The 15,702-nt window shown below is 44.5% G+C and overlaps 1 long non-coding RNA gene across 1 annotated transcript in view; it reads right to left on the bottom strand.

Moving 5' to 3' along the window:
* Positions 1-12,946: 12,946 nt before the first annotated feature.
* LOC136619799 (uncharacterized) overlaps positions 12,947-15,702 on the bottom strand; it is a 165,414-nt gene continuing 162,658 nt past the window's right edge. The window contains exons 2-3 of the long non-coding RNA XR_010791040.1: positions 13,151-13,239; positions 12,947-13,075 (exon numbers count right to left, since the gene is read on the bottom strand). This is a non-coding gene — a long non-coding RNA (uncharacterized lncRNA). The remainder of the gene's footprint in view (positions 13,076-13,150; positions 13,240-15,702) is intronic.

Below are 15,702 nucleotides of genomic sequence, written 5' to 3' on the forward strand. Positions count from 1 at the left end.
ATGTGGAGCGTAGAGTTCCACTGTGTGGGCACGTCGCACAGCAGTCGGTGCACTGGCAGATTAAACCGATGTTGCAGGGTCCGCAGGTGGCAGCGTGCGTGTGGGATTTGCGGAAATGTGCGCAGAGCTGGCCCACCTTTCCGAGCAGGTATGACAAGTGGGGGTAGCTTTTCAGAAAGCGCTGAACCACCAAATTAAACACATGGGCCAGGCATGGCACGTGCGTGAGGCTGCCGAGCTGCAGAGCCGCCACCAGGTTACGGCCGTTGTCACACACGACCATGCCCGGTTGGAGGCTCAGCGGCGCAAGCCAGCGGTCGGTCTGCTCTGTCAGACCCTGCAGCAGTTCGTGGGCCGTGTGCCTCTTCTCTCCTAAGCTGAGTAGTTTCAGCACGGCCTGCTGACGCTTGCCCACCGCTGTGCTGGCACGCGCGTGACACCGACTGCTGGCGACATGCTGCTGCTGACACATCTTGATTGCGAGACAGAGGTTACGTAGGAGGAGGAGGAGGAGGGTTTAGTGGAGGAAGCATACACCCCCGCAGATACCACCACCGAGCTGGGGCACGCAATTCAGGGGGGTGGGTAGGACGTGAGCTGTCCCAGGCTCTGACTTTGTCCCAGCCTCCACTAAATTCACCCAATGTGCCGTCAGGGAGATATAGTGGCCCTGCCCACCTGTGCTTGTCCACGTGTCTGTTGTTAAGTGCACCTTGGCAGTAACTGCGTTGGTGAGGGTGCGTACAATGTTGCGGGAGACGTGGTCGTGCAAGGCTGGGACGGCACATCGGGAAAAGTAGTGGCGACTGGGAACCGAGTAGCGCGGGGCCGCCGCCGCCATCATGCTTTTCAAAGCCTCCGTTTCCACAAGCCTATACGGCAGCATCTCTAGGCTGATCAATTTTGCAATGTGCACGTTTAACGCTTGAGCGTGCGTGTGCGTGGCGTCGTACTTGCGCTTGCACTCAAACTGCGGCGCTAGCGACGTCTGGACGATACGCTGAGAGACATTGCTGGATGGGGCCGAGGACAGCGGAGGTGAGGGTGTGGGTGCAGGCCAGGAGACGGTACTGCCTGTGTCCTCAGAGGGGGGTTGGATCTCAGTGGCAGGTTGGGGCACAGGGGGAGAGGCAGTAGTGCAAACCGGAGGCGGTGAACGGCCTTCGTCCCACCTTGTGGGGTGCTTGGCCATCATATGCCTGCGCATGCTGGTGGTGGTGCCTCCCCAGCTGATCTTGGCGCGACAAAGGTTGCACACCACTGTTCGTCGGTCGTCAGGCGTCTCTGTGAAAAACTGCCACACCGTAGAGCACCTTGACCTCTGCAGGGTGGCATGGCGCGAGGGGGTGCTTTGGGAACCAGTTGGTGGATTATTCGGTCTGGCCCTGCCTCTACCCCTGGCCACCGCAGTGGCTCGGCCTGTGCCCACACCCTGACTTGGGCCTCCGCGTCCTCGCCCGCGTCCACATCCTATAGGCCTACCCCTACCCCTCAGCATGGTGTATTACCAGTGATTTGATTTCCCAGGCAGGAAAGAAATTGGCGCAAGCCTGCTGTTAAACGTAGCTGGCTGCGTATGTTTTTTGTTAACGTTCTGCACCCACCACACACGTACCCAGAACGCTGAGGACTGACAGAGGCAGGGCACATAGAATTTTTCCCTTTTTTTTTTAAAGAAAAGGCCCACTGACTATATTCAATCAGATAAGAAATCTGTTCCACAGAAATGCAGTTATATGAAGTGCAGCAGAGCGGTGATTTTTCCCAGGAAGGCAGGAAATAAATTGGCGCAAGCCTGCTGTTAAACGTAGCTGGCTGCGTATGAATTTTTTACTATCTCCACCCACCACACACGTACACAGAACGCTGAGGACTGACAGAGGCAGGGCACATACAATTTTTCCCTTTTTTTAAAAGAAAAGGCCCACTGACTATATTGAATCAGATAATATATGTCTTCTGGCCCTGCCTACACAATTTTCTCCCTGTAGTATTACTGCAGGGCGCAATGCTCTGCACAGCCGATTTTGAAAAAAAAAAAATGCAACACTGCTAACAGCAGCCTGCACAGTACTGCACACGGTTAAATGTGGCCCTAAGAAGGACCGTTGGGGTTCTTGAAGCCTACACTCACTCCTAACACTCTCCCTGCCTAACCACCACTTCTGTCCCTGGACTATTACTGCAGGGTGCAATGCTCTGCAGACAGCCGATTTTGAAAAAAAAAAAATTGTGCAACACTGCTAACAGCACCCTCCACAGTACTGCACACGGATAGATGTGGCACTGAGAAGGACCGTTGGGGTTCTTGAAGCCTACACTCCGTCCTAACACTCTCCCTACAGCAGCACCAGCAGCAGCACTTTCCCTCAGCTAACTCAGTCACAAGGCATCTGAGGCGAGCCGCGGGAGGGGCCGACTTTTATACTCGGGTGACATCTGATCTCCCCAGCCACTCACTGCAGGGGGGTGGTATAGGGCTTGAACGTCACAGGGCCAGAAATTCAATTGGCCAGAAAAGCGCTCTAACGTCTCAGAGAGGAAACTGAAAGTAACCCGAACATCGCGTGGTACTCGTTAAGAGTAACGAGCATCCCGAACACCCTAATATTCGCCCGAGCATCAGACGAGTACGTTCGCTCATCTCTAATTGTAACATATTTTAAATATGATCCTTAATTTATGATTATGATGGCACTGGTTATTAACAGGCTTTTCTAATATGCATATGCATATTTTATAATGTTTGTGTACAATATATTTTTAAATGAGATATAATTGGTTAACAACATTTTATCTATACAGTATTATACTGGTAGATGGTTTTAGGGAAAGGTTTTAAGAATGAATTTATAATAATGATGAAAAGAATTCTATCTCCAGTGTATGACTGAGGGCGGAGCACTTAGATAAATCCTGTTGAGATCACAGGATGGTCAATAAAGTTGATAGAGAAATTGAGACGCACCTTGCGGTCCAAACTAAATCGGGTGATGATTCACGTTAGAAAGAGGGGAATCCCTCCCACATCCATTACGTCATGAATTGGAAGGCGGAAGATGTAACTGTGTAACAATGTATTAAACTTCACAAAGTCACAATAATAGTTCTGAAACACGTAGCGGAATAAAAGATTTTATCAATAGAAGTTTCGTAGTTCATAATGGCGCGGGTAGGTTTTAAATAGTATATAGTGATATTCCTGAACTGGCTTTGCCTGAGAGCAAAAGCCTGTGTTACCCTGGACGCCTCTTCCCCACCAAGGAGAAAGTGGACAGAAAAAGAAACTTCCTAAAGCCGACTTGGACAACAGGTGCCGGAGGGTTCTCCCAGTGAGATGAATTAACCTTTCGAGCACCAGGTGAGTTACATATTCACCTTCCACTTTTATTTATATACATATAATTGCTTGAGGCACATTCTGATGTTATATAATTTCTTTCTGGTGACGGGGCTTTAAATACCCTTCCTCCAGCAAAGCGAGCGCTGTGATTGGATCGTGCGCCAGCCAGTCATAGCCGGCGTTCGATCCTATCACAGTGCTCGCTTTGTTGGAGGCGGGGTATTCAAAGCCCCGTTTACCAGACAGAACTGATACGAGGGGGTGCTGATAAGTCTTTGGCTTTGTGTTCTTTTTTTGTTTCTATGGTAACGAATGTTACATCACATGAAAGCCTTATATGTCTAATATATGTTTTCAAAATTTTTTGTTTGTAGCTTATGGCAACAGTGATCTAGGCAGTCGGGGAAACAAAATGGTGGAGTCTAAGGCGATATTCACAGCAAATGAGAGCAGAGGAGTGATAAAATTCTTGTTTCTGCAAGGAAAGTCCGTAAATGATATTCATGGTGATATGTCACAGACATTTGGGGATCAATGCCGTTCATATTCTACAGTTAAGAACTGGGTTGCCAAATATAAAACGGGCAACTTCAGCACCAATAATGAGGAACGTCCTGGACGACCGAGAGAGGTTGTTGTCCTGGAGATCGTCGATGCTGTGCACAACCTCATACTGGAGAATCAGAGAATTTCAGCTAAAGGAATAGCAGACATCATGGGGATTTCTCGTGAACGTGTTTGTGTCATTATCCATGAACATTTGAACATGAAGAAGCTATCTGCAAAGTGGGTCCCCAAATGTTTGACAAAAGATCAGAAAAGCATGCGAGTGAAAACTTCCCAGTCCATTTGTCAGCGTTTCCAGACTGATAAGAACTTCTTGGATCGACTGGTCACTATGGATGAGACCTGGATTTATTTGTATGACCCTGAAACCAAGGAGCAGTCAATAGAGTAGAGGCACAGTGGTTCTCCTCGCCCAAAGAAGTTCAGGGTGCAAAAATCAGTCACTAAGGTGATGGCTTCTGTGTTCTGAGATAAGGAGGGCGTGCTACTAGTGGACTACCTTCAAAATGGTTCCACCATCAATTCAAGGTATTACATTGAACTTTTGGACCAATTGAAGGCAGCTCTGAAGGCCAAAAGGCGTGGCAAGCTGTCCAAAGGAATCTTGTTCCTGCAAGACAACGCCTCTGCTCACACTGCACAAGCAACCACGGCAAAACTGGTGGAGCTAGGCTTCCAGCTGGTTGACCACCCACCTTATTAACCAGATCTAACTCCCTCCAACTCTCATCTGTTTTCAAACCTGAAGAAACACCTCAAGAGTACCAAAATTCACACCAATTCTGATACCATGGCTGGTACGGATGACTGGTTTGAGGCACAACCGAAATCCTTCTTTTCGCAAGGCTTACAGAACTTGGAATACCGATGTAAGAAGAGTGTTGATATCAGTGGAGAGTATGTGGAATAAATGTAAAGTTTCATCTTCCTATCTTGTTTCTTTCTGGGTAAAGCCAAAGACTTATCAGCATGGCCTCTGTGATAAATTCTTGTAGATCAATCATATAATTGCTGTAATGTCTCAAATGATACTGTTAAGCCAACATAGCCACATCATGTGGGATACAAGTATGAATAGAAACCGCATCACGTCCTATCCAAAAAAAACTGAGAAGACCAACTTTAGGCTCAGAATTCCTGTGGACACCTGTGTAGTCATGAATGTACCCAGGAGCTTGCCGTACCAGAGGCTGCAAGAGTCCCAATCCAATTTGGCAAAAATCTGATCGATCACGGTGAACAGCAGTACTTAGATCAGCATATGAAATGCTAGTCTGAGTGATTATGCTCCATTGCTTCTCGGCAGAAAATATCCTTGATATGGCAGCTTATGGAGGCACCATAAGGCAGCACACAGTGCTTACAGCTCTACCTTGTACACAAGTCCTTCAAAATGCTAAATTCTAAAGAAAGCATAAAACTAAATTATGTACCCATCAAAAGTATTAACATTGATTATGTTTTGTGCAAACATTCTGAAAGACCGTCTGCTGGTGAACCAATTATCTTTTGTGGGTTCATTATTATTTTTTTGGCTGAAGCCTTTGTTTGTTTATCCAAGCTCCTTTTAATGTATATTGCCCCCTCCATACATTACTCATATAACATGATGATTATCTTGCTGGGTACAAGCAGGATGTACATTTTTAAGAGCCCTGCATAAAGCATTTAAAGGGGTTGTCCCGCGAAAGCAAGTGGGGGTAAGCACTTCTGTATGGCCATATTAATGCACTTTGTAATATACATTGTGCATTAAATATGAGCCATACAGAAGTTATTCACTTACTTGTCTCCGTCCTCGCGCTGTCTCTGTGTCCCCATCACCATGGTGCCGTCTAATTTCTTCTTCACCAGTCCGTTTTAGACGTGCTTGCGCAGTCTCTTCTCTTCCCTCTGTGAACGAGCCTCTCCAGCGTGCCCACGCGATACAGCTCATCTGCGCATGCGCAGACGAGCTGTCACTGCACGGGAGCGCGCAGGGGCGGCTATTCAGTTCCCGGCGTCCCTTTAAACACGGGTGAAGGAGCAGTCTAGCCTTTCACCCCGAATCAGCAGCAGCCAGATGGGACCATCCAGGAGCAGCCAGACGGGACCATCTAGGAGCAGCCAGCCGGGACTATCCAGGAGCAGCCAGCCGGGACAACCGACCAGCAGCCAGCCGGGACAATCGATCAGCAGCCAGGAGCCACACGGGACCAGCAGCCGGGAGCCACACGGGACCAGCAGCCGCCAGCCGGGACGAACACAATCCAAGCCGTGCAGCTGCCTGGGTAAGTGAGGTGTCTGTGATGCTGTGGGCGCTGGGGGGGGGTGAGGTGTCTGGGGTGCTGTGGGCGCTGGGGGGGGTGAGGTGTCTGGGGTGCATGAATAAATGCATGGCTGGATATGTGTGCATAAGTGCGTGCGGATGCATGGATGGATGAGGCTGAATGAATGAATGAATGCATGCATGGATGTGTGCAGGCCGCATGAGCGTTGGGATGAGGCCGCAAGGGCGGATGTGTTTGTACGTGATGATGGGTGCATAAGTCTGTGTGGATGCATGGATGGGGCCGCATGGGCGGATGTGTGTAGGCCGCATGGGCGGATGTGTTTGTACGTGATGATGCGTGCATAAGTCTGTGTGGATGCATGGATGGGGCCGCATGGGCGGATGTGTGTAGGCCGCATGGGCGGATGTGTTTGTACGTGATGATGCGTGCATAAGTCTGTGTGGATGCATGGATGGGGCCGCATGGGCGGATGTGTATAGGCCGCATGGGCGGATGTGTTTGTACGTGATGATGCATGCATAAGTCTGTGTGGATGCATGGATGGGGCCGCATGGGCGGACGTGTGTAGGCCGCATGGGCGGATGTGTTTGTACGTGATGATGCGTGCATAAGTCTGTGTGGATGCATGGATGGGGCCGCATGGGCGTTGGGATGAGGCCGCAAGGGCGGATGTGTTTGTACGTGATGATGCGTGCATAAGTCTGTGGATGCATGGATGGGGCCGCATGGGCGGATGTGTGTGTGATTGTGTGTGTGTGTATAGGGATGGATGCATGCATGTATGTGTATGTGCAGATGGATGGATGTGTCTGTTGGTCTGTATCTGTGGGTGGGTGGGTTGGTTGTTGTAGCTTAGCATCTCTGTTGATCTACACCTTCTTGTCTTTAAAATGCAGAGCGTACACGTCGGAGCGCATCGGTGGCCATTGGAGATTCCAGGGTTTGGACTCGTGATATTCTTCCGAAGTTACTGCAGGAGGGTGAGTATTTGCACCACATTTTCTTTCCCACACACAGCAGATCAGTCACTTTAAAACACAAAATCACAATGCCTAGCTGCGTGGTTCCAACTTGCACTACATACTGGAAGAAGGGAGGCGAAAGTGCTTGTCTTCATGTCTTTCCAACGAAATCGAAAAAACAAGACTTTGGCTACAGCAGGCTCCTCACATCTTTGTTGACGTTGAAGAGTGGCTTACTAAGATTTCCCCAAAAAAAGATTCTTACAGTTATCGTTTGTGCAGCAAACATTTCTTGGAGGATTGCTACATAACAGTCGGCGACCGTAAAAAATTGAAGCCCAATGCTGTGCCAAGTATATTCCCAACAGCGTTGGAAATTGAGACCCGGTTAGCGAAGAAAGGTGAACCTTCAAGAAAACGCAGAAGAATTGGGGAGACGCAGCAGCCAGAAAGTTCAGCCACAGAAACTTCGAGGGAAGAAACTTCGAGGGAAGAAACTTCGCGCGAAGACACTTCGCACAAAGAATCTACCCTGGTTGCACCTAGCGCGGTTCAAGAAATGACAGTCGACGTGTATCTACAAGGTGATGAAACACAGCTAGAAATTCCTATGACAGTAATCAGTGAAGGTTGTACAGTAGATGCAAAGGTAATTGTCAATTTCAAAAGACAGTTTGAGCAAAGAGAAACCGACAACGAAGCAAGCAATGCAGGGAGGGGTAAATGCAAGGCCTGTCAAGCAGCGGCAAATAAATCGCAACACAGGACACAACTCCAGTCAAGAAGCATTGGCATCCAATGCAATGAAGTAGAAGCCAGTCCACACCGGAATCCAATTTCATTTAAAATCCCACAGGGCACTCCGTGCTCTTCTACACCATTAAAAACCAATATGGGCAATACTGCCTTCCAAGAGATACCAGAAGAGAGCCCAATATCCAAAACAGCCAATGAGGCCGATAGAATCAATATGCAACCCTCAAGTTGCAATATTGCTTCTACTTTTGAGGAAAGCCTTTCAAGTGTTTTTTCTGATGATCAAAACGACTCGACATTCAAAGCATCGCAAGCATCGGAGAGTTCCGGTAGTGAGGATTTTGCCATTCCTTCTGATTCCAATAACCCCTTGAGCTACCCCTTACCAGAATTTGTAACCTTAGCTCCAACAGAGATGGACCCATCCGCTGAAGAAAAGTACATAGTTTTCAAAAGCTCCTTGATGGGTTTATTTTCAATGATCCCTTGCCCTTACCGAAATCAATGCTTTCTTAAACTAACTCATGTCAAGATTTTCCCAAAGGGATCAATGGTAATTGTGAAATCTTTCTGTGAAAGAGGCTACACCTGCAACTTGTGGCGAAGCCAACCACTCATCCACAATTGCCCGGCGGGGAACATTTTACTTGCTTCCAGTGTCCTTCTTAGCGGATCTAATTTTGCAAAAGTTAGTAATATGCTACATATTCTGAAACTTCAAGGAATCTCAAAAACCACTTTCTACCGCCACCAACATCACTTATTATTCTCAGTGATAGATAATCATTGGATGCAGCAGAGGGCAAATCTAATAGCAGAAATGAAATCAACACCCTTGTATTTAGCTGGCGATGGGCAATCCGATAGCCTGGGTTTTTCAGCAAAGTACACCGTTTATACTTTTTTGGAGTTGAAGAGCAAAAAAATTGTGGGCTTCACGGTGGAACAACTTGTTCCACCTGCTTCGTCAGTTTCGCTCGAAACCACTGCATTCCGGAAAACACTACTTGACTTGATCGCCGATGAATTAAACATTCAAATAGTCACAACTGATCGGCATGTCTCCATACGTAAGGTAATGCGCCAGGAATTCCCAGAAATTATGCATGAATTTGATGTCTGGCATGTGGCCAAAGCTGTCGGCAAGCAGTTGCTTGTGGCTTCCAAAAGCACACACTGCGCAACCATTTCCCCATGGATATCGAGCCTCAAAAATCATCTGTGGTGGTGTTCGCATACCAGTCAAAAAAATCCCGAATTACTGGTAGAAAAATGGAAATCGGCAACAAATCACATTATCAACGTTCACGAGTGGGAGAACAATGCCCAATATCACCGCTGCAGTCACGCCCTTCTTGAACCAACCACCGCTTGGTTAGCCCCTAACACTACAGCACATACCAAATTCAAAACCGTGGTTCTGAAAACAAGTTTACTGAAAGACATCCGCCATCTTTCCAATTTTTGTCACACTGGCGATTTGGAGATTTTTCACGCAAGTGTATTGAAATACAGGCCCAAACGAATTCATTTTTTTTATGACGGAATGGTGGCTAGAACGCAACTTGCTGTTCTAGACCACAATTACAACGTAGGTAGGATTCAAAAGCTCAGAAAAACGCAATCAGAAGACGGGATAGAGGACCGGAAGTGTTACCGAGTGGAGTACTCAAAAGCACGGAAGCAGTGGATTTTGAAAGCTCTTTATGAGCCTAAGTCCATTGCATTTGTATTTGACATAATTCGTGAGATTGTGATGTTCGCCAAAGGTGAGATGTCCATCTCCTGGCATTCAAAATCCTCAGAATTCCCTCATAATATTGCACCTGTTGTGAAACCCAGTGAAGAGGAATTGGTTCACAAATTTCAAAGTCGATTTCCAAGGTAATCAAGAAAAAATTTTGGTGGGTATAAAAAAAAAACAAAAAACCAACAAACTTTAACGAAAAATTTAGTAATATTTTTGTATCATGTGCAACCATTGTTTCATGTCTGTCTATTGTAAATAAGTGAACTACAATTTTCAACGGTTCGTCTGTCTCTTTTATCTGTGTCTCTTTATTACTTACTTTGTCTTTTGTATAGTTTACATGTGCGTTGCAATCTTATTTCCATGTGTGTATAGTGATATTTATTTAACATTTTGGTCACTTATCCTTATTTATTTCCTATGCCCTCTAGTCCCTTTTGTTAATCGCATTAACATCCCTTTTTACTCTTTGCAATCATCTGCATAAAATGTCTTTTTTGTATAGAATGTATAACTGGTACAATGTGAAATGTTGCCGGTCTTATCCCATAAATCCTATGCATTTTTCCACGGGTGTTTCTAACTAATTTTAAATTTTTTATTAATTTTTTAAATGTTGTAAAAAATTCGGTCCTTTACGGTAGAATTTTTAGTTAGGGAATTTTTAATTTTTTTAGATTGGTCTCGCAAGAGAATGAGGATCCTTGTCGTGGATTGCGGGCTTACGGTAAAATGACCAAATTAATGACACTCGTATTTAAAAGTATAGCCATAATATTTATAAAATGTTTTTGCACAAAAATTCTTAATTTGGTCATTTTATTAACCAATACCTCATTGCAAATTTTTTTTGATGTAAGTTATTGTACTAACATGACTTACAAAGTAGGTGCATGTGTTTGCGAATACATACGCACGCGCACCTTGTCCAAGTGTCGACTTGTCCAAGTGTACAAGCGTACATGTGTACATGGTTACGTCTGTCTGGGAGATATATATATTTATATATATAATCTCTCTCATACACACCCACGCAGACGTATGCATATATGTATGTATTACACACATACACACACACCTGTGGGTATGTTACATACATGCATACATAGACATACACGCGTATACTATATATATGTGTGTACACGCATATATACCCACACATATTTTGGTGAAGAAAACTATTTGTTCCATCACACCATCGATGTTGGGAGTGCATTGCAGCTATTACAGTACTTTCTGCTGAGACTTCAGCACTCGACAGCTCCCTGCTATAACGAAGCCTTGCCTCGCTGTGCAGGGGAAAGGTTCAGCACTGGACAGCTCCCTCCTCCCTTATAGAGACCTGCAAAGGAATACACAGGCAGGCAGGCAGAAAAACAGATAGAGGCAGACAGATAGAGAGAGAGAGAGGCAGACAGATAGATAGAGAGAGGCAGACAGATAGATAGAGAGAGGCAGACAGATAGATAGAGAGAGGCAGATAGATAGAGAGAGGCAGATAGATAGAGAGAGGCAGACAGATAGATAGAGAGAGGCAGATAGATAGAGAGAGGCAGATAGATAGAGAGAGGCAGACAGATAGAGAGAGGCAGATAGATAGAGAAAGGCAGACAGATAGATAGAGAGAGGCAGACAGATACACAGGCATACAGATATATATGTGTGTCAAAATACATACACACACAACCCACAGTTTGTGTGTGTATATATTATACACACTAACATACGCATATGTAGTCATGTATATACATAATGATAAAACGATTAGTGATTATAGTCGAGACGTTCCAAATAAAAAAACCACACACTATATTTCACAAAAAAATGTATTAACATTTTAAAATCTGTAAAGCCTGAATACAAAATTGCACAAATTAAAACATCCTACAAGTTCAACTGGAAATCCAAATTGCTTTCAGTCGGGTCCATGTAGAACTGGAAACCAGTGTAATTTCCTTGCGGATCAGGGTAAGCTGTCCGTATTGATTTAATCACACACGCTGGTATGGGGATTCTATTGTTTTTCCCCAAGAATCCATGTATCCACGCTGTATAAGAGCGATATGCGCCCACACGCATAACCCTAAGAAAAAACGAAAGGAAATATATTAATATTTCTAAACTTATTAAAAAAATGTTAATAGTCTACATGAAAACAAAAAAAAAAGACGCATTGATATCTTATGTTTTTCCATGTTGCCTTTTTCACTAACCTTTTTTCCTTTTCAAATAAACTTTTTCCTTTGTTAAAAATTATACTTGCATTGTCTTGTGTGTTGTACAATAAAATTGTAATAAATACCTATTGTTTGTGGTGTCGTACTGTCTCCGGGTGACCAGTGCAGATAGTCTTATCGCGTGTTCTATGTTTTCGCGCACAAGCGCATACTGAGCAAATAACAGATGTTGTGTAACACATACGCAAGCTTCTGGTAACATCTGTAGGACTACTTCGTGTTCTCGACAACAGACACACTCCGCCACTGTGGGCATGCAAATGCACTGCCCACAGTGACACCACTCTTTGTTGGCAAGCCTGCCATGGGGATCTTCAGTGGATCCTGAAGCACCCGCTTCTGGTGCACCCTGCGGATCGTTTTGAAAACACTGGAGACTGCTTATGTCCGCCTGAGCATATAGCGAGTCTGCCAGTTGTTGTTGAACCTAAGAAGGGATTAATATGAAGAATACTGTATTTAATGTTTTAGGAAAAAAGGAAGGGGTACATTTTTAATTGTATGGTGTTGCTGAAAGCGGCATGATCATCCTTATTAGGCAGGGCACAGATTCCTGTATGTATATGTGCATACATACACAGACGTACGTACGAGTTTGTATGTATATACACAGATGTACGTACGTGTTTGTATGTATATACTGACTTACGGGTGTGTATGCATTAACACGTACACGCGTGCGTACCAGTGTATGCCTAAACACGTACACGCGTGTGTCTGTGTGTATATATATATATTAAATATAATGTGTGTGTACACACGTAATTAAGTGTGACTGTATATACACATACACTCGTTCCTACGTGTGACTGTATATACACATACACTCGTTCCTACGTGTGTATGTATATACAGATACACACGTACGTTCGTGTGTATATACATACACACGCGCATGTGTGTATATACACACACACACATGTGTGTATGTATATACACAGGTGTGTGTATGTATATACACACACACACGTGTGTGTATGTATATACACACACACACACGTGTGTGTATGTATATACACACATGAAATAATGTATTGAAATAATAAATTGTACAGGACTGATGCATAGTTGCGGTTTCAAACAATAAACAAAAAAAATTTTATACATATTTCAACACATACCGCCGAATAATGCCGAGTTTCGGGGAAATCCTCATCATTTTCCTCGCTATCAGATTAAAAGTCCTGCTAAAAAAAAAAAAAATGTATTCTGTTTATTACCATTGGTTTGCTGCAACCTTTCTATTTTCAGCAAAAACTTACCTCTCCAAAAGAATCGGATGAATAATCAAGCTCCTCAAATTCAAGATCTTCCTGGTACATGTTTGTTCTTGAATTGTACTACAAAAAAACTTTTAAAAAAACAAAAAAACACCAAGTTAGTGGCACTTCAATAACAGTTATGGAAGCAGCAGCATTTTCTAATAACAATCTTTTAAAGGTCCATGGCAGGCATAATTTAGGCAAATTTTAGATTGATTACTGGGCGATTGTGGACAGATTGTTGATAGCTAGCATTATCCGCAGTCTGTAGGCAGATAGCATGCATATTGTATGTAGAATGCAGGTTAATAGTGTCGATTGAAGGCAGTGTTTGTGTGTAGATTGCATGCAGATGCTATGTCTATTCCATGCAAATTTTCCGAAGATTGCATGATAATTGTATGAATGAATTGTGCGGAATGTATGCTGATTCAAAGCGGTTTGCAGTCACATGCACATTGCAGCACATGGCAGGCACATGGAAGCACACGGCAGGCACAAAAAAAAAAAAAAAGGCAGGCACATGGAAGCATACGGCAGGCACAAAAAAAAGCAGCAAACGGAAGCACACGGCAGGCACATGGAAGCACACGGCAGGCAAATGGAAGCACACGGCAGGCAAATGGAAGCACACGGCAGGCACCAAAAAAAAAAGAAGCACACGGCAGGCACCAAAAAAAAAAACAGCACACGGAAGGCACAAAAAAAACCCAAAAAAAACATGGAAGCACACGGCAGGCACATGGAAGCACACGGCAGGCACAAAAAAAAAAAAAAAAAAAAGGACATGGCAGGCACACGGAAGCACACGGCAGGCACAGAAAAAAAAGCAGCACATGGCAGGCACATGTTAGAACCCGGCAGGCACATGGAAGCACACAGCAGGCACAAAAAAAAAAAAGGGAAGCACACGGCAGGCAAAAAACAAAATAAAACAAAAAAACACATGGAAGGCACACGGCAGGTATATGGAAGCACACGGCAGGCACAAAAAAAACGAGAACACGCCAGGCACATGGAAGCACACGGCAGGCACCAAACAAAAAAACCCTGGCAGGCACACGGCAGGCACATAAAAGCACACGGCAAGCACAAAAAAATAAAATAAAATACACTGCAGGCACATGAAAGCACACGGCAGGCACAAAAATAAAGAAAAAAAAAAAAGCTGGCACAAAAAAAAAGAAAAAAAAAATACACGGCAGGCACATGAAAGCACACGGCAGGCACAAAAATAAAGAAAAAAAAAAAAGCCGGCACAAAAAAAAAGAAAAAAAAAATACACGGCAGGCACATGAAAGCACACGGTAGGCACAAAAAATAAAAAATAAGCACATGGCAGGCGAATGGAAGCAGGCGGCATGCACAATAAACACTGCAGTCGCGATAGCAGCACACAGCAGGAAAAAAAAAACGCAGCACATGGCAGGCACTATAAAAATGTAAGACACATTACTATACAGGGCATGCACAATACATTTTTCATGCACAGACTCACTGCATAAGGCAATGATCCTGTGCTAATAAAAGCATGAAAGAGTACCGCGGAAAGGTGCACTTACCTGCGCTTCTGTGTGGTCAAGAGATGGGAGAAACAGCTGTTTGCTGTTTTCTCCGGTAGACTCCACCTCCCGCTGTGACGCTTTCTGCCGACCAGCCAATGTGGCGGCTGGATCGGCGTTTCATTCATTTGCAAGTGCACGCCTCCACCGATGACGTCAGTCACCTGCTCACGTGACCGGCGTCTCGGGAGCGCGCATGAAGGCCTCCAGGAAGAGTGAGCATTGCACCGTGGAACGCACCCAGGGACAACGCAGGCGCCATCTTACATGGAGAAGTTTAAAAGTTATTATTTCTGCTAAACTGTAAGTAGGATGCGGTTTATAACCGCTCAAAAGGGCTGCTTTATGACGGGGGGTGACAGGGGGAATGGGCTAATAATATAAAATTTTGCGGTTTTGCCTCGGGACAACCCCTTTAAAACAAATTAAATTTCAGAAAAGCTTTGGGAGCTCAAGATGAATGTTTATGCGAAATCCAAGAAGCTGTTGTACAAACAGGTAAACTAAACATAATAATTCAAACTAATTGACTTTGAAGTTAATTTTTGTTTATTTAGCATCTATGAAAATATACCTACTTATCTTAACTCTAAGCTGCTCCATTACTTTACTGGGAATATAAAGTTTTGTGCTTAGCTTAAAGCCATATATAAAAGTTCTTCTAAATGTATATAGTATGATCATTTTCCTTAGGACTCTAAAATGTGGCAAAAAATGCCATTCTCACACCGTTATCCTACCAGCTGCAGGGTGTATTTTTTAGTGCTGTGCCACAGCTGCTGCAGAACATCAAAATATACACTATCAAAATAATTTTCAGACATGAATGTCTCTTTACTTCTAAGGCCGGAATCACACAGGCGAGAAACTTGCGCCAGTTTTCTGCGATGCAAGAGCCCGGAAAATGACACAACTATGAAATGTATTTTTTTCAATGTGTTTATTCCCATGTGCGACTTTTCTCTTTATGTGATCCTGCGAGAATTAAAA

Source organism: Eleutherodactylus coqui, chromosome 3, assembly GCF_035609145.1.
Source record: "Eleutherodactylus coqui strain aEleCoq1 chromosome 3, aEleCoq1.hap1, whole genome shotgun sequence".
Classification (NCBI taxonomy): Eukaryota; Metazoa; Chordata; class Amphibia; order Anura; family Eleutherodactylidae; genus Eleutherodactylus; species Eleutherodactylus coqui.